At 40.4% G+C, this 27,890-nt stretch overlaps 1 long non-coding RNA gene across 1 annotated transcript; it reads left to right on the top strand.

The window, feature by feature from the left end:
- The first annotated feature begins 664 nt into the window (after positions 1–664).
- On the top strand, positions 665–27,390 carry LOC123385461. The gene is made up of 3 exons (XR_006597997.1): positions 665–2,245; positions 21,540–21,666; positions 24,602–27,390. It is a non-coding gene; the product is annotated as an uncharacterized LOC123385461 (long non-coding RNA).
- Positions 27,391–27,890: the final 500 nt, after the last annotated feature.

The following is a 27,890-nucleotide window of genomic DNA, read 5'->3' on the forward strand; positions in this document are numbered from 1 at the left end:
TCATGGGATTCTCTCTTTCTCTCAAAAATAAATAAATAAACTTAAAAAAAAATTGCCACTTGCCAATGCCTATTTGCCATTGTCACAGAGTTTTTAATTCAAATACAGGTCTTATGTTACAGACTTTTGGAATATCTTCCAAATTAAAAAAATGTGAATGTGGACTCTGAATAAATAAATAAAACTCTATTTATCATTGAGTTTTATGTCTTTCAGAGTATCCATCTTGAGGAGTTATGCTCATATTTCAAAAATGATACCTCTACTCAAATATTTGCAGAATTCATCATCTGGAATTTTTTCAGAGGCTGTAGCCTATTCTACTGAATCTTCACATTAATGACTGATCTTTATTCTTTGAGCAAAGATTTGATTTCTTTGGTAGCAGCCAAAATTATTTAGAATTAGGTCTAATGAATGAAGAAAGCACTCAAACTTAGTAAACTATTTGTGGTTAAAAACAAAATGTGACTAAAAGGAAATTAGACTGATTTTTTTGTTGTTGTTTTTTTTGTAAAGATAAGGAAAGTAGTAGATACTCTTAAATTTTTTTTTAACTGAGAAAGCCTTTCCTGAAACAAATTTTATATGGAATTTTAAGTAAATGAACCCCCCCACCCACCCAAAGCAGAGCTGCTATGGTTAACGTGCAGTGTGAAGCATGTGCTCCTCCTCTCAGACCTTCCCAAATGCCTCAGATGCCCCTGATGCTCCACACAAGAGTACAGTTTGAAAGCCATTTACTGCTGTAAATGACAGTGAGTTAGAGATATGATTAAAAAAATAGATTCAGGCAGGTTACCCATAGCCACGCCAAATAGTGAACGGCTATCATCAGACTTCTGAATCAGAAATAGGAGGGTATGCAAGGTGTGACTTCAAAGTAATAAGTGACTTATTCTCTATAATTGTGATAGAAGGAAGGCTTTCAAGACAGCTATCCCGGCAGCTAAACTTACCACAGTTTACTTGCTGTCCTGTCATTGCATCTCCTAATCTTCACAGGTGATGTCCCTTAACTCTTTTCCACCCCCTCCACTCTTGTCACTTACCATTAGACCTTCCTGCCCTCTGCCCCAAGCACTTAGATTAAGGACTTAGCCCTGATTCAGTTCTAGCCCTTGCCCTACTTACTTTTGGGTAGCCCATTTCCTCCATGACCAAGTCTAGGCCAGGATTAAATGAAAGTAGATTTCCTGCTCTCCAGTCACAGTCTCCTGTGATGATTGTCACTATATGGACCTCTGGTCCTATCTCCTTGTCTCCAGTTTTTGTAGATTTTGAACTGAGTTTGGAACCTTAGCTCTGCCATTGAATTCACCATTCCCACAGCCCCTGCCCAATCCCAACTAATGGTTTTGTATTTGTTTTTCAGCCATAAAACTCTTTCATGAAACAAAAATCCTAAATGAAAGTAGAATATGTAAAACAGATAAAAAATGGAACTTACCTGATTGTAAAAAAGGTGAAGACTCCCATTTGCACAGCATCTCATCTGGCATAGAGTAAGCACTCAGTAAATGCTAACTCTTTAATAATAACAATAGCAAAAACAAGAACTATGAAAAAGTTGTTCAAATGCTACTCAAATGCTACCATCTTCAAGAAGACTTCTCAGATTTTCTCTTCCTTTTCTAAATGCTCATAATAGTTTATTTTGTACCACTTCTGGTGGAAGTTTCTACATTATGTCTGACATTAAAGTTATTTTTATTTTTCCTACTATAGTTTAGGTGCTTGAGGAATACTCTCGAACCATTTCATCTCTCTACTTTTCATAGAACTTCATATTATGCCTGGGACAAACTGATCCTAAGGTGATCCCTGCCTTCTGGTATTTATGCCCTTGTATAAATCCCTTCCCTTGAACATTGGCAAGGCTTGTGGTTTGCTTCTAACCAATAGAATATGGCAAAGGTGATGAGATGTCATTCCCATGATTATGTTACATTATAAAAGACTCCATTTGCTGGAATTCTTGCTCTAGAATCTTTCTTTCCATTGTTAGCTTTGAAGAAGACAATTGTTATGAAAAAGCATCTGTCTCAAGGATATAGCATCTCCCAAAATTCAAATGAGGTGAGAAGCAGTTTTGTTAAAGGCAGAAAGCTAGAGGAAACTTCCCCAGTTGAGCCTTCAGATGAGACTGCAGCCCTGGACAACATCTTAATTGCAGTCTAGTGAGACCCTATGCAGAGGATTGAGCTAAGCCATGTACAGACTTCTGACCTAGAGAAAATCTGAGGTAAGAAGTAGTTATTGTTTAAAGTAATAAGTGTATAAGTTTAAGGTTTAAAGTAATAAGTGCCTTCTGCAGAAGGCAATTTGCTAAGTTTGTGGTAACTTGTTATGCAGCTAAGAAAACTAATACAGGTCTGATGTAAAATTTTAAGTCTCCTTGGTCTGAGAGGATAGGTACCAGTTCTGTGATACTTAAACATTATTTGGTGAGTAATTTTAAAAGCATTTACAATACTTCTAAAATTCTATTGAAAAATCAAATATTTGGGGCACCTAGGTGGCTCAGTAATTAAGTGTCTGACTCTTGATTTTTAGGTCAGCTCATGATCTCAGGGTCATGAGATCAAGACCTGAGTAGGGCTCCACACTGGGAGTGGAGTCTGCTTAAGATTCTCTAATTCTTCCTCTACCTCTCCCCCCATTCATGTGCACACACACACACTCTTCACCCCCCCTCCAAAAAAAAAAAAGGAAAAAGAAAAATCACACATTTGCGTATGGCAAAAAATAATAGAAGTTGGTTTACAGAAGTAAAAAGGCAGATAAAAATCTGGAAAACAGATTAAAAGCATTTCTCAGTAAAAGCTTGATTTCCCTGATAGGTAAAAAACTAATTAGTTAGTAGGAGAAAGACCCTAAACCCATTAGGAAACTAGCAAAGATATAGATAGTTGACAGAAAAGTAAATACAAGTGGCTCTATAATATATTAAAAGGAGCTCAACCATATTTATTTATTTATTTATTTATTTATTTATTTATTTATTTATTTATTTATTTTTAATGTTTTTATTTATTTTTGAGACGGAGAGAGACAGAGCATGAGCAGGGGAGGGGCAGAGAGAGAGGGAGACACAGAATCCCAAAGCAGGCTCCAGGCTCTGAGCTGTCAACACAGAGCCTGACGCATGGCTCAGACTCATGGACTGTGAGATCATGACCTGAGCTGAAGTTGGATGCTTAACTGACTGAGCCACCCAGGTGCCCCTCAACCATATTTATGATAAGAACAAAGTCAAAATAAAATTACAATGGGATATCACTTTCCATTCACCACATTGGCAAACGTTTAAAAAAATTGATAACACACTCTGTGGTCAAGGAGTGGATAACAGGCACTATTATATGTTGTTCATACCTCTGCAGAAGGCAATTTGCAATATTTGTTAGAATTAAAACCAAACACACACTTTGATCTAGCAATTATACTTCTTAATATTTACTCTATGGTTATACTCACCTTCTGTGAAAGGACTTAAGTATTGCAGTATTGTCTGCATTAGCACAAGGTGAGAAACAAGGTAAATTTTTTAGGTTGTTTTTATCCATGAAGGACTAAGTAAGTGAATTTTGGTGTAGCCATACAGTGGAATATGTTGTAGCAGTTAAAAAGAACATACAGATATGGAATGCTCTCCAAGGAATATTGTTAAACGAAAAAAAGCAAGATGTAGAACACTTTTGTATAATCTACCATTTGTGTTAAAAAAAAAATCTACTTCACGAATCTGCCTAAAATACATCAAGAAGTAAGACTAAAACAGAGTAGCATGGTTGCCTCTGAGACTGGGTGATTGGGAGACAGATGTGTAGAGATTTCTGCCTATGCATCATTTTATACTTTTCAATTTTTGTACTATGGACATGTGTTATCTATTTATAAAAATGAAATTACAATTAATATCAAAGTAAAAAAGCTTATAAACAAATATTTGAAACAAATAACTTTTTAAAAAATTGGATAAAGAATTTAATAACATGTATTATTCCCAAATAACATATGGCAAATAAGATGCCCCAAATCTGAGGTTTTTGAATAGCCTATCTGAGTTTAGGGGTGAAATAAATGAATTTTACAAGCCTGTGATAGATGAAATTTTCACAGTAGTACATTTCTTACCAACCAAAAACCCCTAGGGAAATCAGCTGAATACCTTATACTGTAATTTTCGTTTTTCATTTCCTTGTGTAAAAACACCCTAGGAGCTTTGCTACAAAAAGGAATTCCCTGGGATTTTAAACCAGCATGGTTTAGAGAAGTCCTAACTTCAAAGTTAGGTTCCCTATATACCTACCCATGGGTGGCATCTTTCAAAATGAAATAATTGGAATTCAGTGGAAGTAGTGGCAGCCATACCTGGGGTTTGGTGTTGGAATAGTCAGGAAACACAGTCTGACAGCTGGCGACACAAAGCTGTTACAGAGAGCATTGTCAATTGAGTGTTTCCTTGATCAATCTGAAATGATTTTAACATTGAATCTAATCTGTATATGCCTTGAGACGAAATGTTAGGAATGACCACACAAAGAGACCAGGGGATGGAGAGGACACCCTTCCCATGGTTGAGTAAGATGAAGGCGGTGCCTGCCCACTGCCGTTAACTCTGTCCACCCTACCCCCTCCAAAAAAAAAAAAAAAAACACCACCCTATGATCTTGATGCAGAGGAGAGTGGAGAGGTGAACATCTTACAACATGCCTGTTCTTGTAGAGTTCTCTCCCTTCATTTACAGCTGTCGGGGCCATGTCAACCTTGTCTACATGGTGGAATTGAAGACTTTAACTCCAAAAAATCACTCCAGAATATCAACTCCATTGCTCCTTGATCCATAGTTTTAGCCCATTTGGGTCCTGATGATTTTTCTGATCTCACACTTTGCCCTTCCCAGGAGGGATCACACCTTGAATTCTAATCACCTTAGTTAAGAAGAAACCTGGGAGAGCGCCTGGGTAGCTCAGTCAGTTAAGTGTCTGACTTTGGCTCAGGTCATGATCTCACAGTTCGTGAGTTCGAGCTCCACATTGGACTCTCTCCTATCAGCACAGAGCCCGCTTCAGATCCTCTGTCCCCTCTTTCTGCCTCTCCCCTGCTCTCTCTCTCTCTCTCTCTCTCTCAAAAATAAACATTAAAAAACAAAAACAGAAAGAAGAAACCTGGAAAGACTTGACATCCTGCCAAGGGCAAAAGTGTAGGAGAAGTTGGGGTGGGGCCAAAGACTCACTTTACTGCCTCTGCTGTTCTCAGAGATGGGCCCTGGCTGAACACCAGAAAATCATCTATACAAGTCAGCTTGGCTCAGGCACCAGAGAACACCCTGATGCAACAGCTAGCCTGTTTCTGAAGTGCCTGGCACCCTCTGGGGCTCAGTACATTCTTATTGATTAACTCTGTTCTGAACTAATTGACCTCCTTAAAAATGGCCATAATTAGTTTTCAAGTTCTGGAGGAAAGTTGTTATAAAGAGTTCTATTTCCAGGGAGAGCCAGCCCTTGAATTTTCAGAGTTTCACTTCATCTTCTACCCTTTACTAAGTTTTCATCCAGTTCATTAGTTGATTTTGGAGGAAATGAAATAAGGGGGGAACAGAGGAAACTTGCCTTTGTCAAAAACAGTTCTGGTAAAGGATTTTGTTGGCAAGCATTTATAACTGCTGGCTTATAAAAGGCTTGAGATTAACTCTGGATTTAATTTATCTGAGCTGTATATTTCCCAGTCCTCGGTAAATGACCAAGAATTGATTCTGGGTGGTGACAAATCTGATCACCATCACATTTGAGTGCCCCTTGGGGATTAGGCAAGGCATTTTAATACCAAAGGACAAAACAGGTTCCTGCCCTGCTGCAGACACACACACTGAAGCAGGAAGATTACAGAGGAGGCCAACTGCCCTACACAATCTCTGCCCTTGTCCTCTGAGGTTTCTGAGCTCTTCCGCCACTGCAGTGGCAGTCGCCAGTTCGACTAGAATCTACCCCATCAAATTCAAGTGTAGACATACCTTTTGGTATTCTCACCAGTGTTTGTGAAGAGGCTACAATGATGACTGGCTTGTTGCTGGTGGTCAATACCTCTGGGGACAGCAGTGGAGACACTGAACCGATTTGGAGGCAGAAATGATGAGCTTCTGGTAAAGGGCCCTTTTGCAAGGCAGTTGGGTCCCTTTAGGCCACTTAATCATAAACTAACTATGGTTATGATTTTTACCTGACCCTAAACTAACCATGGATTCTTCTCTTCTGCATATTGGGGCCCGCTTATATCCTTACCTCTACATTCTGTTTAATGGTATTCACACTAACGTTTTCCAGCATCAGTGAGGATCAGCCTGGAAAAGCTCACCCTGCTTTCAGGTCCCCAAAGGGCTCTTTCTGAGTCCTGACTTCCCTTTCTTCTTTCTAGTCTATTCCAGAGTGACAACTTCCTTTTTTTTTTTTTTTTTTCTAAAAAATATTCAGGAATGGAACACTTTTTCTTTTAGTAAATCTCAGTCTAGTCCCATGGTCCTTAACGGAATAGAGCCACTCTTCAACTTCAAAGTTTGGCATGGTCTCACACTCCTTTTATGTGTGCCCAAGGTGCTTCCCTGGTCCCCAGTTTCATGTGTCATCTCCAAATCTAGTAATTTTCCTCATCTCCAACTTCTTGGAAACTGGGATAACTTTCCAGTTAGCAGCTTGGACTCTCTTTAGAACCCCATTTCCTTACCCCCTTCATAAAGGTCCTAGAAACCCACCTAACATCACAATTTGACAGTCCTATGAGTGACCTTGCCCTGTAAAACCACATTCAGGGCAAGGAACTGTACCTGCAGTGTGTTTTATCACCTCCAACATTGTACATTTCTTGAACTCACTTTGACATGCATAACAGGCCTGGAATGGAGGGCAAGGTGCTTGGGTGGGCTTGTGGAGCCTTCAAGGAGAGAGGGGTGCTGGCTTCTGGTACGTCCAGATGGAACAGAGGGTAACAGAGGTAGCTGTATAGGCGTTTTAGCCACCTAGGACTCCCGCATCATTAGTTAACAACTTTAAGCAGAAAAAATGTCAAGTTTAAGAAGGAGGCAAGACTTTTGTCACATGATGCATATGTTCATTTTCTACAGGAGGCCTGTTTCAATGAATTTATTGCATATTCTTTCCTTTGGAAAGGTGCACAGATAAACACAGAGAGACCTAGAGCTTTTTCAAAAATTGGGGCAGTATGAGAGAGGGCACAGGGAAGAGAGATGAGATTTACCCTAGACCTCCACACTCCCAAACAAGGATTTGTATTGTATAGCATTCTGTGTGGGTGTGGGTGTGTATATGTGTGCCATGTTCACACACCTATTGTGACTTGTGACTCCAAAGCCATAGCAGACTGCCAGATGCGGTTTTTGGAATCTTATTATGTTAATATCTCAGCCTGCACACATGTGAATCCAATGCATGTAAGTATACGTGTGTCTATGCACACAAGCTCACTGTATGTGATCCCAAGTGCTAACACTAGAGAGGCTGCAGTGAGATGATGAAAAGTGAGCTTTGCAGTCTATGTTGTATATGTTTACATCAAGATTTGGAATCCAGGGACCTGCTGTTTTCATAGTGGCTGTGTTCTTGGCACAGGCTGTTTGGAAATGCCGGTCCCTGAGAGCCAGGCTCTTTCATGAATGGGAAATGAGATGCCTCCTCCCTCCAGGCTGCCAGAGATGCTCCTCCCCTCCTGCAGTTTTCTCTACTTTTAGAAAACGTGTGCTGAACTTGTAAATGTGGTTTCCAGGGCTGGGAGCAATATTTTTGTTTTGAATAACAATCACAGTCTTTCCTAGCTCGAGGCCCTCGGGTGGGTGGCCAGGAGCCCTTCCCATCCCGATCCTTGGGTCCTCGCAGTGTCAAGGCAGTCCATCCAAATCCTTCTTTTATGAACACTGCACTGCACCACTGGCTCCCCAATGCGTAGTAAACGCAATTGTCTCATGTTACAAAGAAGAGGAAAACAAACAGAGGCACAGATATGTGTAAGTTTTTGTGCCACTGTGGGGAGGCTGTGTGGCGCTGGGGTTGGGAGGCTGCCCGAGGGCCCCTGGTCATCCCTCTCACCAGGGGCACCTTGGAGGAGCTGCTTAGTGTCTTTGTGCCTCAGTTTCTCCCTCTATATGCTGAACCTCATGTGATTGTGGAGCAGATTAAATGAGGTAATCCATAAATAATGCTTCACTTACTACTTGTGTTTATGAGCTCTCCCTACTCCTGCTCCTGTTCTAAAAGGCGGCTTTAATGGGGAACGTGCCCTCCACCCACAGATTCCAAAGTAGATTTATGCATAAACGCTCCTCAGAAAATGCAGTGCTTTTCCTCCAGATCTTAGCCTGACCTCTTTTTTCCAACCAGCACTAGTTGTTGTTGTTGTTTTAAATCAGAACTGAGCCTCTTATGAAAAAATTCAGTTTACGAAATCCAGACCCTTTCCCTGGCCTAAAACCCTTTACCAGCTCCCTATCATCTATGGGGGAAAAATCCACACTCCTTAGCAGGATAGCAAAAGCTCTTTACAGTGTGGCTACTGACGACTTTTTTGTTGTCATGCCACTGGACACCTTTCCCCAAGTATTTGATGCGGCCCCAGAACTGAATGGGCCACCGTTCTGTTATACCACTGTAGTATTGCCTGTCCCTGGGCCTTTGCAAAAGCTGCATGGACTGCTGTCTTCCCTGCTTGGCTTTCTGGGACAGCTCTGTCTGGTTCTGGTGAATCTTCTCGCATGTTCCCTCAGATCAACTGACTGTCTCCACCTCTGTGTCTTGGGCATATTTTTAGTCCTGTGCTCATAACCTGGTGTTGCGGTGCATTTATATATTAGTTTGTCTCTCTGACTTGACTGAGTTTCTTGAGAACAACGATGAGGTCTTCTTCATTTCCATGTTCTGGCACCGAACAAACAGCACAGACTCGGCGATTCAAAAAATGTTTGCTTCACTGTTAAATTGAAATAGGGAGTAAATATTTACATTATTAAAGCAGACCCTGCAGTTTTTTGTTTTAATTTTTTTTTTGCCTTTTGTTCCTTCACAATAATAAAGCCAGTTATTGTATTTCAGGTAGTTTGTAGAACAAGGCGCATTGGTATAAACGAAGAGTAGTTGAAGCAACAGCGAGGTTGAGGTTTCTAGGATTAAACTTGTTTGCTTTAATAAGTATTACTGTAAGTGCTATGGGAAGGGAGGAAGTTGGAATAAGATGTATTCTGTTTCCTTGAGAAGCTTTCCATCTGGAAGGGAATAAGACAGAGAGTAGAGGTAGAGCAAAATTCATACCAGAAGAGGTGAACCAGAGAGTCCTGGAGGTGTGAGAAGAATCAGCCAAATGCCACTGGGGATTAGGAAGAGGTGTCGTGTGGAGGTGGCAGTGTTGGGGACTGGCTTCGCTGTATGCCTGGGCTGGACTAGGCAGAAACGGGCAGGAAGAGCATTCTCGGCAGGAGGGACAATGTTCGTAAAGACCTCGAGGGGCCTGGTGGGATTTCTACTTAAAGACCACCAGGCACCCAGCTGGCTCCAGCTTATGCTCAGTATGGGTGTGTGGTGGGAGAAAAGGCTAACAAAGCAAGTTTGTGGACATTTTACAAAGGGTCCTAGGTCCCAGAATGAGGAAATTTAACTTGATATGGTAGGCATTGGGGCGCAATCAATGTTTTTGAGCAGGAGAGTGATATAAATAGAATGCGTCAGAAAATTCTGCTTCTTGGTGTATATGGACTACACTAGAGAAGGGATAGGTGGTAAGAAACTATTGCAAGCGTGTAAATGGGAGATGCTAGCCATGGATGTAGTATCTGAGAGGCCTTGCAGAATCAACAAAGAGGGCGTGGCAGTCGTTTTGGTGTGTGGATGAGTGAGAAGAGAGTCTCATAGGATGGTTGGGTTTAAAGCTTGTGTTGAAAGGGAAATGATAATACTATTAGGAAAATTTGATGAGTCATGTGGAAGAAGTTATATTGTTAGGAAACTTGTGAGTTTTGTGGGGGTCATGTCAAGGTGGAGGGCCTCCGGGTAGGTCTGAAGCTGAGGAGGGAGGACGCAGTGGAAGCTGTGCATTTCTAACAGTCACTGACATCAGGGGGTAGGTGTGGTACTGAGGAAGGGAAGGTAAAGAGGGGAGAGAAGTGCGTATAGAACCTTAGAGAGTTGCCTACATTTAAGGAACTGAAAGGAAAAGAAGGGCTGATGAAGGAGAACAGTGATAGGAATAGAACCAGGGGAGACAAGGCAGTATCATGGAATTCAAGGAAGAGCTTTCAAGGAGAGAATCATTCTTGGAAGGGAACTCAGGTTAATTCACTTTCTGACACATAGTTTAGAAATTGACCTGGGTTTCCGTAGCTCTTTGAAGCATCCTTTGTAATTATTGGTGTATATGTCTGTCTCTCCTTCCAGACCGGGAGCTCCAAGTGTCGTCCCTAACACTAGCAGAGTACCTGGAATATAGCTAGGGCTCAATGAATGTTTGTCAGATGACTGAGTAAACAAACAAAGGAACAGAGAAGATGAGGAAAAACCCATTGTGCTTGAAGAAGAAGTATGGCTTTTGAAATGAAAGAGTGAGCATCTGAATAAATTTCTGCTCTTAAGAAAGGAAGAAACGGTCTATGCGAGGGTGGTTCAGATGCGAACACTTAAAAAATTCTGAGTCCTCCACTATGGCATGAAATTCATCATCCAAAGTCTCATAGATTTAAACTTCATGATTTGTGAGGTATTGCAGTGAAATTATCTAGGAAGTAAAGAGTTCTCTAACATTCCAGCTGCCTGAATTCAACTGGCCTCATGATTAATGACATTGCGAGACACATCCAGGGCCTTTCATTTCCCAAGCACTTTATAAACATTGAGTAATCTCACAATGCCCTTGTGAGATATTATCATGTTCATTTTCCATATGGTTAACTGAGCCAAGGAGGTTAAACGACTTGCTCAAAGGCCACAATGGAAGTCAATGACATCAAACACTCAGAACGATGGAGTTCCCGGTTCCCACACCTCACAGTAGATTGCTGAACCGAATCCCACTCCTTATACCATTAGGAAGCCTGACTGACAGGCCAGTGCTGTAATAGATCATACTTTGCAGCTGCGATAAGTGAGGATTAGCATGCTGTCTCACACAGGTCAGGGCTGGCCCCTGGAAAGAGAGAAAACTATGCTTTCCGAGACCATGTAATGTAAGACATGCCTGGAAAAGGAAGAGCAGAATGAGACATGGGTGAAATTTCTTCTGTGGATTTCTAAAGACCTTTGCCAAGATGGCAGTTGCAGTGTTGGTGGAGAAAGGCAGACTTAGGGATCCTGATGGGCATCTTAAATCTGAACAATCATGCCCTCTTACCTTTCCTACAAATATTTCCATTCTTCTTTATCATTCAGTTTTGGTATTGTCTTTTTACACTTCTTATATCTCCATATTTCTTAACATGATTCTCCTTTGGTCTAAAAAATGCCAAAATATCATCACACTGTCAACTCCTATGCACATGGCCTTTAAGGAAACCACAGTCTTCTGAAGAATTGGTACAGATAAGGTGAAATTTGACAGCCTTCGTAACTGGGTAGCTCACTAGGTTGGGATGTATACCTTTGATTTGCAATTACGTATTTGTAGCCAAGTCTTAAAATTTCTCTGTACTTTAGTCTCCTTCCGCTGAAGATAAGAGCATGGAGAGGATGCTGTCGGTGCCTTGTGCATATTCCCCTGACCTTCCCATATGGGAGGACACAGACCCAGTGATTCTACTGCAAGCCCCTGTGACACCGCCTGAGGGCTTTCTCTGACTGCTGGAGCATGCTCAGTATGGGCTGGGGCAGGCCAGAAGTGTGGAGAACTAGTGCCCTGAGAGTAGACCTTACCTGAAGACTGATGGGAATTGAGGAACAGACTTTGGCTTCCTCTCCACTCAGGTGTGTTCTGTGCTGCCTCCCAGAGGTCCTCATCAGGACTGCACCTCAGTTACCCACAACATCAGTAACTTCTTTGAGAATAGGCACCCATATTGACTCCCCTCCCTTTCCTGTCTTAGTTCCCAGCTCCCTGATTAGAGCTTTCTGGGGGCCCAGTCCAAACAAACTACTTGCACCCAACTCCCTGTCTCAAGGTCTGCTTCTGGGCCAGCTCAACCTAAGGCTTATAGCTGTGAGAGTTACAAAGACATCAAAGGATAGTGAGGATTTGAAGTCCTGATAATAATCAATCGTGTGTATGTAACACTGTTTACAGTGCACTTTCATACTCATTTTCTCATTAGATTCTTACAACTACCAGTGAGTTATCATAACCATTATTATTATCCCTATTTAACATGGAGGACATTGAATCTCTGTGGGGTTAAATATCTTGTTAAGAGCTAGTAAGTTGCGTGTGCCTCTGGCCTTTAGTTCAGATCTCAGTCTCCAAATCACCACGTGCTTCCACCTCCCCACCATATCCTCAGGCACTGCTAGCCAAGAAGGCTTGTAAGATGACTTCTAGTGCTTCTGCCAAATATAGATTCCACTAGCATAGTTGAATAGCTATGTAATCTCTACTTACATGTTAAATTTCACTGAAACATGCTAACGATATATATATCCATTTGAGAACTTCGATTAGCCACCATTGTGTTTTAAGGTAAATGAAACGTTTAGCTTGAAGTGATATTTGATTTTCTTTAGAGAAATGTTAAACGTCATCAAAATCAGTTGTCCTCCAAACATTTTTATGAACTGTTTTTTGTAATCTGTGTATTTTTCTTTCAAATCATATCCTAGAGTTAGAAGAAATCTTAACATTTAAAGATACTGAAATTTCATCTGTAGTAACTCTGACAGGCTACCCAGCTTCCACTTTCATGTTTCTTACAATGTCACTGTCACACTGTCACACACTGTCATTTCATTGTTGAAATATCCTGTTTAAGATTTCTTCCTTTTATTGAGCCAGAATGGCTTTCTCTAATTTTCCTGTCATTAGTGTGGTTAAGACCTGTAAAAATAAACACAGCAAATCTAATCTTGCATCTTGGCATGGCTTCCTTCTACATTAAAATGATTCTTGAAGTCCATCTTTTTTATCCTGTGTTAGCATCTGTCTGTGTAATTTTGCTCTGAGTAGGAGTGGCTGTGCTGGTTCCTCTAACATATAACTAGTTTTTCATTCTGTTGCAGTGGTTCCCTTTATAAGTGATGTTTGCATCCCACTAGAGTGGTCCTGGCATTCGTGGCACCTTTTAATACATCAGCATATTCTTATACAATTATCATTTTCCCTTTTTAAACCATGAGTATGTTAATTTACCCTACCCTTTGAGTTTTCACTTCTTCTTGGATTTCTTCTTAGTTATTGCTAATTTGCCCTTCTCCTTTGGTTCTAAAATGATGTGTATTAACTGAATCCATAGTTTGAATCCATAGTTGGAGATTTGCTCTTTGTCTTTGAGGTCTTGTTTCTTCTTCTTGAAGAAATTGCAATTTCAAGGGACTGATTTGTTTGGAGGAGGTAGAAAGCACTCTTTTCCATATTTCTGCCCTGGGTATCCTATTTGAAGACAGTTTTGGTCTTGTCCCTCTTCTCCAACCTTTCCCCACCCCCAACTCCTGCAGTCTTCTTTCTTTAGCATCTATCTCCACAATGCAAAGGACATGGATTTTTGAGTCTAGCAAATACGGGTTTTAATGCCACCTCCACCATTTTATTCGTTTCCTTGGGATGTTGTGACAAGTTGCCACAAGCTGGCTTGAAACAACAGAAATGTATTCCCTCACAGTTCTGAAGGTCAGAGTTTGAAATCAAGGTATTGGCACAGGCACATGACCTCCAGAGGTTCGAAGAGGGAATTCTTCTTTGCCCTTCCTGTTTGTGGGGGCAACTGGCATTCCTTGTCTTGTGGCTGCATCTCTCTCTGCTTTGTTGTTACATCACATCGTATCTTCATAGACCCCCCTTTTTTCCCAGGTATTAGGACCTCATACCTTTTATGGCCCCCATCCAGCCCATTATAACCACTACTACTACGATTTTAAGCAAGCATATGAGCTTCAGTTTTTCATCTATAAATAGGAACTAACATCGACCACTTACAGTATTATAGAGGTTTAAATGAGATAATATATATGAAGAGCTCAGCATATAGTAGCTACTCAATCACTTTTAGTTACCTATTTTGCCTTCTAGTTTATTGGCCTCTCAGGTTCTAGGTATGTTATTCAGGACCAGGCTCTTAATCTTTCCTAACTTTAATTTTCTGCATCTTTATATTTAGGGTTTAAAACACTTTTCTCACATCTTTGGAAAGATCCAGTGAGATAATATATGGCAAAGTGCTTTGTCAACCAAAGACTGCTATAAAAATCCAAGTCACTACCATTTTATTATTAGTTTATGTGAAAGTCGTTTCCAAGTATAAGTCTCAGATATTCTTCCAGTGAACAGCCATTTAGTTAGGTCTCTTCTAGTCTATATTTGTTTAATTGATTTTTTGAAACCAAATACAGTATTTTATATCCTGTTAAATTTAGTTTTGTTTATCTTGGGCCAGCATCCCGTCTGTCAAGTTTCCTTTGGGTCTGTATTTTGAGAGTTCTTTATTGGCCAGTTATCCCTTAAAGCTTTGGGGCTCCTGCTGGCAGGAACACGCTAGATTATAGTGCCTAGAGCATTCAAAAAGTGTGAGTTCTAAGTTCCCCATCACCCACCCACCTCACTTCTCCTCATTTCCTGACTTTCCTCAATTTTAGAATGTCATAGAAACTCCCCAATTTAATCTTATTTTTGATTGAATATACCTATTAGAGCACTAACTGCTCCCACTTCCCCAGAATTTTCTAAGATTTGATGACACTCTATAAAGGACTTGAAATTTAAAACAGGAAACAAAAAACTCCTGTGTACATGTACATATCCATGGACAAAGCAATCAGAAAATTGTCTTTTATTTTCCTAATAGAACAGCAGAAAATCATTTGTTAGTGTCTGAGTCGGATGTCTGGGTTTTTAAATATCTCATGCACACACACACACACACACACACACACACAGACACACAAAAGTCATGGGTCTGTAATGTTTTAAAGCTCCTATTTGTTAGAACATTTGGTTTAAATAGTGTTTGAGTACCTTCATTCTTTTTTAATACCATCCTTTTAATGATCATGCTCATACAGAGAGAACTTACACACATACATCCACACCAGCGAAACCCTATTAATGCAGTCTTCAGCAAGGATGAATTTATGACTCAGGAATGAACAGTTAAATCTCCCATCACAGCTCGTCACATTTATACAGCAACAGAAACTGTAGTGCTTCAGTCTGACCTGGGGGTCTGGAAGCATTACAGTTTATTAGGCAAGGCTTTTACGATACCCTCATTTGCAGGGATGTTTCTGTCAGAGCAATACCAAAATGAAGAAAATGGGAATAGCTATGAACTTGTCAATCTTTGGTCTTTCAGATGTAGCATTTCACAATTTTGTTATCTACTGCAGACCTGAGAGAGGCAAGAGTCTGATGAATATCTTTCAACTTCTATTAAGATCAAACTCAGCAGTCTGTAGCTTGTCAACCGTCGTATTGGTGAAGAGCAATAGATCACCTTTGAAACCATTGAGAATAAGTAAGATGGTGGCTAGATAAAGGTTATTGTGCAGCAGTAGAATATGTAATGGAATCTATTGGCAATTTAAAATAATGTGGCATTATAATATGTTCAGTTTTTTTCCCCCAGAATTCATACTGAAGTTGAGGATATAGTTGCAGAGATATAATCACTGCACTAGAAACTGATGTGGATATGAATGCAAATGAAAGGAAAATGAGACTGTTCCCCCCCCCAGAAGAGGACCCCTTTTTGCCTCTCACTATCTATCAGTAACTGAAGAAACAAGGATACCTACCGCTTCCCCAGACTTAATGCTGTATCCTCTCCCAGCTAGTAACACATTCAATGAAATTAAGCTTTAAAGACAAAACTCCAGTCAGCAAGCCCAGTCAAGGTATTATTTCAATCAAAAGATTTTTCAAGGGCAGATTGATTAAGGAACAAGTTTAGCAATACAAATAGGAAGTAGGATAGTAAAGTAAAAAAAAAATAATAATAATAATCCCTTTGGGACTTAGAATGAATACTTTTAGGGCTTAAAAACAAGGAAGAATTTTAAATACCCAGTACTCCATAGAGTGCAAAAAATTTGAAGACATTAACAATTAACATTGCTTGCTATTTAATTCCCCCTTAGACCAGCCCCATTTTCCTCCCTAAGGGAACGATTGCTTCTCTTAACTGAAAGCAGAGCAGATGTGACTTTTGGGGGTGGTGGGAAGAGAATAAGCCAAAAAGTACCACCCCCTCCCTAAAAGTGTTTCTCACCAATCCTTGAAATTTTAGCCTTTCCATTTATGTTTTGAGTCAGTAACAATGGATCTACCTTGAAATGCTGGCACTCATTGACCCAGGAGCTTCAAACTTTAATATGCAAGAGAATCACCTGGGGAACCTGATGGTGGTATGGCTCCTTGGGCTCAGCCTCAGAGATTCTGATTTGGTGTGTCTGGGGTGGAGTCCAGGGATTTGCCTTTTAAGCAAGATCTTCAGGTGAATGTGATACCTGGACCACATATTGAGAAACCCTGCCCTTGACCATTTTAGCAGGCCTCAGCCATAAGCATATTTTAGAAAGAGAGAGTAGAGAAGTGGGGAGGTAGGGAGAATATAGCAAGGAAGGGACAGGAGGCAATATGGACAGCCTGGCTGGAATGGTGGGAGGTAAATTTAGGGTAAATAAGGAAACACTTGAGGATCCTGGAAAATACTGAACAAATTATTTGATCATACATATATATTTTAATAAAAGCTATGCAAATCACCCACAGACATAAAACTTGAATCCATGGATTTATTAATTAGAAATTTCCATCTGCCCTCATATTACTCCCCACCTCCACCTACCAACACACACACACAGAAACACTGCGGTCACTCATTGTGGTTGTTTGGCATTTTAGGTTCTAATTTTCTTTGTCCTTGGAGGGGGGGTGGGGGGGGCTGGTCAACTTGTGTGAGGCTGTTATTCAATATTGTGTGTATATAATACTTAATATGTAGCTGAAAGTGGGGGAAACACAATAACGAGAGTTACTTGCAATTAGGTGGACAGCTCATCCCACTCCCTGTACCCCCCAAAGTTTACAGATTTCAGTGTTTTTTTGCCATGAGTCTTTGTTAAACTTCATTGCAGTTGGCCTTAGGTAACAGATAACCCCAATATTGACATGCCTGAGGGAATATTTTTCCTTTTCCTGGTCCAGTGTTCCAACAGAGTTGTGTTGATTCTCTTGGGGTGGGGATGGGTGAAGGAAGAAGGCATTTCTTAGTTCTTGACGTTAGTTCAGCCACAACATCTTTTAATTTTACCTTCTTTATTTGAAATACATAGTGTAAAAAAGCAAAAATCCTCCCAAATCACGGGGAATGGGAAAACTGCACTTATTTCTTTGTTAAAAAAATATAATTGCCAAAGAAAATTCAGAAATGAATAACAAAGACAATAAATGTCAGACATAATAGAGATAACTCCTGTTAGCCTTGAGGCATGTTTCCTTTTAGTCTTTTGGTTTGTTTCTACTCATGTATTACATTATTTAAAAAATCAAAATGGCATCATATCTACTTACAGTTTTAAAACTTGCTCTTCCCCAGTTGACAATATATTGTGAGCATTCCCTATATTAATATGAGTTCTCCTACAATTTGCAATAGCTACATTAATTTCCCAGGCTCTGGATATAATTTATTTAACTATTTTTTCTTCTGCTAGCTATTTAGTTGGTATTTAGTTGGTATAATTTTTCTATATTGTAAATAATGCTCCAGTGAGCAAGGTGATACATGAATCTTTGTGCACATTTGTGATGACTCCTTAGGGAAAATTCCTAAAAGTGAAATTTCTGGAACAAAGGTTATGCATAATGTTAATGCTTTTGAAACATATTGTCAAATTGCCCTCTAGCCGTGTGTGAGAGTGACTGTTTCACTGCACTGCTGGCCCTACTGGAAATTGTAACTTTAAAACATTTTGCCAATTCCCACTTTAAAAACTTTTTTAAAAAAATATTTATTTATTTTTGAGAGAGAGCGAGACAGACTGTGAGTGAGGGGAGACACAGAATACAGCTCTGAGCTGTAGCACAGAGCCCGACGCAGGGCTCGATCTCATGAATGGTGAGGTCATGACCTGAGCCAAAGTCGGATGCTTAACCGACTGAGCCACACAGGCACCCCTCCAATTCCCACTTTTTGATGTATAATGATGGTGATTAACATACTGAAAAAGGCCTCTTTTAGATAAATTCATTGATTTTTAGGACACATTGCCCTTGATAATCAAATGTAGAATGCAGTTGATAGTTGCTTTATCCACTAGACTAGTGGCTGACAAATATTTTCTTGGAAGGACCAGATAGAAAAGACTTTATACTTGTGAACTATATGGTCTCTTTTGCAGCCATTCAACCGCCATTGTAGTACAAACGAAGCCAACAGACAATACAGAATTCAGTGAGCATAGCTATGGTCCAAGAAAACTTTATTTACAAAACAGGTGGAAGGTGGGATTTGGCATAGGGGCCAGAGTTTGCTGAACCTTGCTCTAGACATAAATGAAAACTCATTATGTGTTAGGTACTGTCAGGGAAACTGGAGGAGAGGATCTGGTGAGCAAAAATGATAATAGAATGTGACATTACCATGACAAACAGATGCCTAGGTGTTGAGAGAGCCAGGGAACAGAAGAGAGCTGACTCCTAAAGGCCACGTTGGTGTTAGCAGAGTGAAAACAGGAAGGTTTGGAATGTAGGGATGGAGAGTGGAATGAAGGGCATCCCAGGGAGGGAAAGCAGTATGTGGAAAGGCCCAGAAGAATAAGAACAAATTCAAGAAACTCTGTGTAGTTTCCTACAGAAGGTGTGTAGAGCTCAGGTAGGGTATTAGTGTTCTCTGGAGAAACTGAACTTGGGGGCCGGGATAGGGAGTGAGACAGAGGAAGAGAGGGAGAAAGATTTATTATGAGGAATTGGCTCGCATGCTTATGGAGGCTGGGAAGTCCAACTCTCTGCTGTCTGCAAACCGGAGACCAAGAAAGCCAGTTCTGAGTCCAAAGGCTTCGGGAGTGTTGATGGTAGAAGTCCCAGTCTAAGGGAAGGAGAAGACCAATGTCCCATTTCAAACAATCAGGCTGAGAGAGTGAATTCTTCCTTTTCCTGCCTTTTTGTTGTACTCAGGCCCTCAACAGACTGGATGATGCCCACCCACCCTGGGAGGACAATCTGCTTTACTCAGTCCACAGATTCAGATGTGAATCTCATCTGGCAATACCCTCACAGACACACCCAGATATAATGTTTAATGAAATATCTGGGCACCCAGTGACCCAGTCAAGTCGCCATAAAACTAACCATCACAGGCAGAAAGGCAGTGGAAGATGAAGCTGGCAGGATCAGATTGTGGAGGCCACTGTAGCCATGCCAAGGGGTTTGCATTTATTTTGAACGTGTGGAGGAGCCATGGGAGGACTCTGAGCTAAGCTGTGAAATGATCAGATTCTGGTCAAAAAAATTTTTTTTCAATAATTGCACTGTGGTCATCTAAGAAATCAGCATAAGGAGACATTGAATGGATGGTGTATGGGAACTCTGTACTGGTTTTGCAATTTCTCTAAGTCTAAAATTATTTAAAAATTAAAGGTTATAAAGATCCCTCTGGCAGCAGTGTTGAGGATTAAGTAGAGACATAGCCTGAAGCGTGGTATTGCAGTAATCCAGGATGAGGAGAGTCTGAAGTAAGCCAGTGGCAGTGGGTATGAAGACAAGAGAGTGGATGAGAGATATTTAGGAGCAAGTAGAGGCAGGATTTAGTGACTGACCGAATGGGTTGGAGATAGAGCCATCACAGTGAGAAGACTAGCATTAAGTAATAATGTTCCTCCCTTGATAGGAGGAAGAAAGATAGGAGAAAGAAGGATAGGAGAAAGAAGGTGATTCTTTTTTAGGCGGATGTGGAATAAGACCAAATGTTTGCAGATGTTTAGAGAAACTGAATGACTTCCTTCCAGCTGAATGATTTTCAAGTGAACTGTAACTTGGTTTCTAACCCTTTATCACAAGGAAATACACAGCATCACTGCTGCTTTCAAGACCAGAGGAGATGGCCAGGGCTGTTAATGTGCACACCAGGGATTTCTGCATGGTGTAGGAAGAGGATGGGGGAGTCACTAGACCATACAGAAATGTACTATTAGTCAGACATGTGATGTTTCATATTCTGAATGCTTCTTTGAAAATGGTTGAGTTTATATAGTAGCCTTAAGAAAGATTCACAAAGTGTGCTGTGTTACCCAGCCTCAGAGTTAGTTCTCAGTGGATCCCAGCCTTGGGTAAAATCCCACAGTGTTCCCCTTTATCATTTGATCAAATGCAGTGACCTTAACGATATCAGCTAGATTGAATAGAAGGTTAATCTTCCTCAGGGAGACATCTAGAAATGTGGCTCACAAAAGCCATTTTTTGGGGGTTATTTTGTCTCCTATAATTGATGGCAGGCCACATGATGATAATAGGCTGAATGTGAAATATTTAGATATTTGTTATTTTTTTTTAATGTTTAGTTTTGAGAGAGAGAGAGAGAGACAGAGTGCAAGCAAGGAAGGGGCAGACAGGGAGGGAGACACAGAATCTAAAGTAGGCTCCATGCTCTGAGCTGTCAGCACAGAGCCGGATGCAGGGCTTGAACTCACGAACAGTGAGATCATGCCCTTAGCTGAAGTCAGACGCCCCACCGACTGAGCTACCCAGGCACCCCTATATGTTTTATCTCTATATTATTCCAAACTGGTTCATTTTAGAGGCTGAATTTACTGAAATAATCCACTATGTTGCTGATATCCAAATATCCAATTTTTGCTGTCACCCACTCTAAAAGTATCAGCTTTTCCAATAACACTCCTAATTTCTTTGAAGAGTTTGAAGCAGTCAGTCTTTTAAAGGGTTCCTCAGAGTAGTTAAGAATGCAAATTCATATTAAAATATCACTTTTGTATTTCACATGACATTATTAGATGTATTTTTCAAATGATTTAAAATATTAGAGGAAAACCATTTCAGAAGCTATTGATAGTGTTTCCCCAATCTTCAGATTGCTCATGAGAGAAGAGGGAACATAACCAATGAAGAATTATGTGTTCTGTATGCATAGGACTGTAGATGCTATGGAGAAAGTAAGATAAAAAGAGAAGAAAGAAAAAATCAGAATGAAAGAAAGCATAGTCCTGGCCCCCAAGAATTTATAAACAGTGAGATGAAAGCATAGGTACCTTATCTGTCTATGGGAGGAGAAAAATAGAGCTTTGATTTCAGGGTCAAGTGAAACACAAATTGAATATTTTGAAAGTATTCATTTAAATGCTAAATAAGAACATACTCATAAACATCCACAATGATGACGCCTATTGTTTTCTGAGGTCCAAAGGAGATGATAAAATGTAATCACTAAATGTCAGCTGGATGAAAGCCCAAGCCTCCCTGAACACTGCAGCCAACTGGTGGAGTTTGGATTTCTTGGTCTGGTTCCAGGAACGCCTGACCCAGGTGATGACTTTGCTTCACTACTCAGCCATTTGAAAAAAGAGCAATGGAAGTGAATCTGCCGGATAACCCTTGCTTGACTTTTTAAACCAGGAATGTCTTGGTCCCCATCTCCTAAGGCATAGGCTTAAAGGAGACATGTCCTAGGCATTCATACCAATCATGCTGTATTGAAACCTATGTTGTCCTTTGGCTGACCTTTAAAATGAAACATGTTTGGGAAGCTAACACAACAGCTGCCTTAAACTGGCCAGGATGAATGTCCACCATAAGGAGCCAGAGGTTGCTTCTATATAGAAAAACAGAGGCTTTCTAATAGGTCATCCCATAACAGCTGTGTGTTAGACTGAGCAGTAGGTTTTAATCTTAGTAGACTAAGAGTAGCTTTAGTTGTACATTTTTGACTACTTAACTCAAGGCTTTCAAAAGGAAAACATTCAAAAGAACCCCCGATGAGTCAGCAAAGATTCTGAAAAGATTGTGTATATTTTCTAAAGCATATTTTAAAAAATCACGTACAGGGGAAAAGTGTAGAACATGTACCCACAAGAGCTAAATTTAAAAAATGTGCGTAGCAGTGAACACACGCATAGCATATGGATGCGGCTGACGGAAGAGTTCCTGGCCTCCATTCAAGACACCACTCACAGCAGATGCACCGTCATAAATTTGAGCTACACAAGCCACATCCTCGCTGATCAGGTTCCAGTCAGTTGTCTTTGAATCCAGCATGGCTGACGCACTCTGGAGCTCCAGCTTTCCTTTTGGTTGGAGAGAAAAGAAATTCTTGTCTGAAAAGGCCAAAGCGTACATGTCCCAGACAAATAGATACTCTCGCATTCCTTAACTCCTGCAAGACATTGGCCAGTAAGGCTCCTGGCCACTTTTCAGTTCAGTTTTGCTGCCTAGCAGCTTGTGCTTGGCAACCTACCATCTGATTCCAGGAGCAAGAACGACAGAACAGCAGTCCTTGGGAGTAGCCTCTGCAGTTTCTTTAAGATTAAATTATACTTCTCGAGCAGATTAAAAGGCTCTGAGTATAATATCAGGGGAACCCTTATTACTTTTCCTTTCATGGTCCCCCCCCCAAAAAAAAAATTACTGTTTTATGTATTTGCTGGTAGGGTCCTTGGGTGTTTACTTAAAATCTTGACACACTTTTAACATGTATAAAATATGTAAATATTTTATACTTTGATATTTTATGAATCAAAGAAACATTTGAATCACCTCTATATGGACCCATAGGTGCACTAGTTTATCAGGGTTCTCTGTTGACTGATTCAGTAATTGGAGGCTCTTGGTACAGAAAGTGCAGCATGTGGCTGGACCAGCAACTGGTAACACGTCCCCTATCAACATCACGTAGAAATCTTTGGTCCTTTGCTGGATGGGCCAAGCAGATGTTGGAAAGAAGGAGCCTGCTTTTGCAAAATCCTTTTGACAATAATTTGATAACTTTGGCAGAATTGAATCTGCTAATTTGATTCTTAGATTTCTAGGTGGTGGAACAGTACCAGATGCCTCACAAAATATTAGCATCCATGTTTAACTGCTTTCATCACATCCTGTTCACTCCTCTTTGGAGAGCTTCATATTAAATTAGATGCAGCTGCTGAGTGAAAGCTTTCTTTCATGTTCCTATTTAGTATGAAAACAATAGCAAAAATAAACATTCAATTTCCTAACTTTTAGGAATTCTTCCTTTGGTGTTGGCTTTTTTTTTTTTTTTTTTTTTTGATGAAAGAGGGATCGTTTGATCAGAGTACTGTTTTGGAGACAGACCATCTGACTAAAGAAAGAAAAAGATTCCCTGGAGATCTATTAAGGGACCCCCACCCCCACCCCTCTGGCGAAACTCACTAAATGTGCCAGAGGTAGTACATTTTGCAAATAAGTTGTCTCATTTCAAAAATTATAAATATGCTCTTTTTTCTAGTTCTGACAATTTTGAATCACATTTTTAGTTCATTTGATGTATTTTAGTGAACTAGACCTCAACGCCACTTTGTTTAATGTAATTTCCATTGCTCAAGGAATTAAGTTAGCATTTATTGGTTACTAGGTTTCGAAAGAGAGGAAAAACCACTTGGAAAAAGGGGATGTTTCATCCCCGGTCTGTATTACAGCTTCTGACATATTTTTAGATGCCAACAAGTAATGTCAGACTAACAGCTGTTAAAAAAAATCCTTCTCTAACACTCTTACAGGAATGAAGATTTACACAGAGAGCTTTGTGTGTGTACCTGGTTGATAATCAGAGAAGTCTGATTTCTCCCTTCTCTCTTCCTCCTCCTATCCATCTCTGGGTTTTCTTTTGTCTTAGCCTTGCAACTTGCCAAGAATTGCTGTTTTCAGCTCCCTGCAGTGGAATAATGGCAAAGAAGTCCCCTGCCTTGCATCATCAAGCCTGTGCTCTGTGGCCCAGGCTCCCGGATAACTTACTTTAGAGTCTGTTTCCCGGATTACATTTGCCTACAGATTCAAAGTGCTGGGAAGGGCAAACCGGGAGGGGGAGCCTGGAATAGGGTCTGGGGGTGGGGAGGCCTTCTAAACCTCTGAAGTCCTTAGTACTTTGTTGGCCACCTGTGGAGTAAGAAATGTCTGGGTTGGCCGGTTCTAGCAAAAAGTGTCTTTTCCCTTCAGACTGGCCTCAGTGGAGCTGCCATTTCCTGCTGCCTCTGAGAGACACAACTGGCGTGCCAGATTGTCATTTAGTTTAACTCTGTGGAAATGAGACAAGGGGATTTGACCGTGACTAAACCTTTGTAGCCGGCAAAAGAACACAGGGCAGTCAGGGAAGCCTGCCGAAGTCCTAGGAGGACAGACTGATGCTGGGTTTGTGTGGTAGGCAGGCAGAAAGTGGAGTCTCAGCAAAGCAACAAAGAGGTGACAAACACTCTTACAATTCATTTATTCAAGCCTTTTGTTATCCCAGAATTGAAGCACTTCCTTGATGGAGGCTGCTCTGAAGAAAACTGTGGCTAGCTTTCATCACCAAGAGAAGGTAACCAGAAAAAGTGTCCCACCAGCCACCAGAGGGAGGAATGACCCCAACTCTCCAGAGGACTAGGGCTATGCCAGCTGGTTTCCTTTCCTGAGTTCTATGTGGTTGTACTTAGAGGAAGGAGAAAGGATCCTCAGAATACACTGACCTCCTCTTCTCCCTCCTGGTTAATTCTTAACTGGTTTGAATGAAACTCTTTAAAGCAGTGAACTGATTTAGAATCATAAGAGCAACACTTTTTTTTTTTCATTTGTAAAATGTCTTTTCAAATCCATCATAAAAGCACATTTTATATGTCAACCTTGCAAATGGCTGTTGAAATTTTGTGGGCTCCCACAACATTTTTGTTAGTCGTTGCACATTCACTACAGTATGAGTAATGTGTGTAATAACGTGGACCTGATCATTACGGGCACCCAGCCCCGAAGGTAGAGAAGGGGCTTCGAGTTTTGTGGGGTCGATGTTAAATTTTCAGAAATCTTCTTATTCACAGTCCGATTTCTATCAAACACCAACTTAGTTTTTTTCAAGTCTCAGGCCTGTGGTTTCATGCTAATTTGCCAGGCTGCTGATGTTGTATTGACTAAGCAGTTATATCCATAAAGACTTTCCAACTATTAGCAAATTTGTATTTATTAGTTAGCTAGATGGGGTAGAATACTCAGCATGTTGCCCAAATTTCAGTTAAGCAGTTCATTTTGTAAACTCTTTTACATTGCTATCTTTATAAATTATTTCTTACGACAGTCCTATGAGATAGGCTAATGCTGTTGTCCAGAAGCTGCCTAGGTTTTAGAAAGGGTACATGATGTGTCCTGAGATAGTGGTAGAACCAAGATTAGAATTCACAGTTCTTGGGGCTCAGGCGGCCATGTCTTGTCACCCATCTGATGTGTCCACCCACTTCCTTAAGTTATATTAAGTTTGGGTACCATTGCAGAGTCACAGATTCAGATAAAATAACAGTTATGGAAATGGAGTCCATGTCCATAAAAGCAGAGCCCTGCATTCAGCAGCCTGAGTGGTGCCCCACATGGGATGGGTGCTCTCACTCCTTCAGAGTCCCCTACACTAATGGCTTCCCCAGAGGCTGTTTCTACTCTTCTGAGTTAAGCTGTTCAAACTGGAAGATCATTTAGTTCAACTCTTTGTTTTGCAGGGAAGGAAAGCCTCAGGACAAAATTGGGTCAGTCTCAGGATAAGAACCTGAGTTACCTGACACTGGCTTCAGCACTCTGCTCCCTAGACCGCCCTGTTTCTCCAGACTGGCTTCTAAGCCACTTGCTATGGAGTTAGAAAGTGAACTGAGGTATCAGTCAATGTCCACAAAATATGAATTTGGGATGTTTCCTGGGTCCAAGGAAGCCCAGAGCTTGAGCCCAGAGTTTGTAGGTAGAAGATGAGATTGGTGAGTGATGTTTTCTGTTTCACCAAGTAGTAATACCTGTGCAACTAGACCTATTGTCTATAAAACCCACAATGAAATGGAGACTTCAAATGATTTCCGTAGACAGCCAAACCAAAGCAATTATCTAGGCCTCAAATGGAACATTGTGGTCTGAACATGAAGGATGATAATTTGTTATCTAAGTAAATCCTATTTTGTCATTATAATTGTTAATATGCAAAATGTTGGGTGGGAAGACCCACGTTAGAAAACATAAGCCTATGCCTATTGAAAGGCGCTTCTGGGAACCAGGGTTTCCCACGCTTTGGTCATTCACGTATATCACCATTTTTACCGTATCTGCACATTTTCATTAGACTGATTTTTTTTTAATATAAAGCAATATATGAAGAGAGGAAAAATTTATAGAACTGAAAAATGGTAATCCAGTATCATTTGCCATAAAAAAATTAAAATAAATTCATAATGAGAAAATTTTTATAAAGTTTGTGCCCTCATTAGAACCATCTCATGTATGATCAGCAATGTCTACTATGCCTTAGAAGCATTGATCTGGGCCAGCAGTTACCAATATTTTTTAGGGGTAGGAACCATTTATACCCTTAAAAATTATTGCGAAGCCCTAACGAGATTTTATTTATGTGGGTTGTATCTATAAAAATTCGCTATATTGGAAGTAAAAGCTGAGAAGTCGTTAAAATATATATTTAATAATTCATTTACAAATAATAATAAGCCCATCATGTGGTGACTTAAACATCATTAAGTTGCTGTGAAGCCATTAATATCATAATTAAAAGGCTATATTTTCCAAAGCGAAAAGAAAAAAGCGTACCGAAAATAGTGGCATTGTTTTACATTTTTGTCAATTAACGTCTTAAGAGAAGACGGTGGGTTCTCACACCTGTGTCTGTATTCACTATGCCGGGATATGTCGTTTGGGTTGAAGTGTATGGAGAATGTCTGGCTTCACACAGATATGTAGTTGGAAAAGAGAAGCGTACTCTGGTAGCCTTGCTCCATGTTGTGGATACTCTTCTTTGATGATGTACCAGAGCTCAACAATGTACAGAAGCTGAAATCAGTGAACTTTCACTTTAAAATCTATTGATTTACTTTCTACCTTGAGTAAACCTTTTACCTATACATGATTTTGTAACAGCATACATCAGTCCCTTGGAAAATGCTACTTCACCAAGTTATGCGGGTCTTTCAAATTTTGGCGCATTTCCTTACATAATACATATATTTTGTTAACATTTATTTATTTTTGAGGCAGACAGAGATAGAATGCGAGTGAGTTAGGGGCAGAGAGAGAGGGAGACACAGATTCCGAAGCGGGCTCCAGGCTCCGAGCTGTCAGCACAGAGCCCGACGCGGGGCTCGAACTCACGGACTGTGAGATCATGACCTGAGCTGAAGTTGGACGCTCAACCGACTGAGCCACCTAGGCGGCCCACATAATATTTTTTAAAATCACATTTTTAAATATCACCACCGGTCATATCAGGAATATATCTAAGTACTGGAAAGCTGTTAAGCTCAGGGTGGCAGATACAAGTTTTCCAAAGTTCTAACTTTTACCTGAAAGGTCCAATTTTATCATTGGTGACAAACACTGAAAAACGGGTTTTTGTTTTTTTACCTTTCACTGAGAGGTAATTTAGTTCATTTTCAAGGAAATGTCATCAAATACCAGTGTCAGACTTTGTCAGATCAAAGTTAAGTGTGTAAGTCTTACTAGTAAACTGGTACTCCATGAAAATGGCAGCTAGGTCAGCCTGCGACTCAACTACCCTAGTACTTCTTCTT

The sequence above is a fragment of the Felis catus genome, chromosome B2, assembly GCF_018350175.1.
Source record: "Felis catus isolate Fca126 chromosome B2, F.catus_Fca126_mat1.0, whole genome shotgun sequence".
NCBI lineage: Eukaryota > Metazoa > Chordata > Mammalia > Carnivora > Felidae > Felis > Felis catus.